Raw genomic sequence first — 508 nt, 5'->3', positions numbered from 1 at the left:
TTTCATCAAAATAAGTAGACATCTCAGTATATCAGTTATCACTGTAATCATGTACACAAGTATTCCTAATGAGTAAATAATTCCTACAAGCAGTAAATACTTTGCTCACACGTAAATCTTCATTCTTCATACGGCTGACCTGCTGAAGGCAAGTAAACCAGCGTAGGGAGCAATTATTCTATTATATCTATTTATACTACACACGCAGGTTAAGAGAAGACATGGCTATTCACCCTCTTCAGTTCGCGCAGGTGATTACATCGTGCAGAGGAGTCGTTGGATACGTAATATATTTCATTATCTTAAAGGGAATTTTCGTCGTCCTTCTGGAGAAGTTGTTGCTGTAAATATGGATCAAATTTATTATACTACTAGCGAAATGGTTTTAATCATGGCGTCACACTCCAGGTACGCAGTAAAAAACAGTCTTAGACTTTTATTTATCATTCTATTGGTTGTGAAAGATAGGGGAATGTATGAGAACTGGTGATCAAGACCTGCATGCCCC

The sequence above is a fragment of the Penaeus monodon genome, chromosome 27, assembly GCF_015228065.2.
Source record: "Penaeus monodon isolate SGIC_2016 chromosome 27, NSTDA_Pmon_1, whole genome shotgun sequence".
Taxonomy (NCBI): Eukaryota; Metazoa; Arthropoda; class Malacostraca; order Decapoda; family Penaeidae; genus Penaeus; species Penaeus monodon.
Note: the sequence above shows the minus strand (reverse complement) of the source record.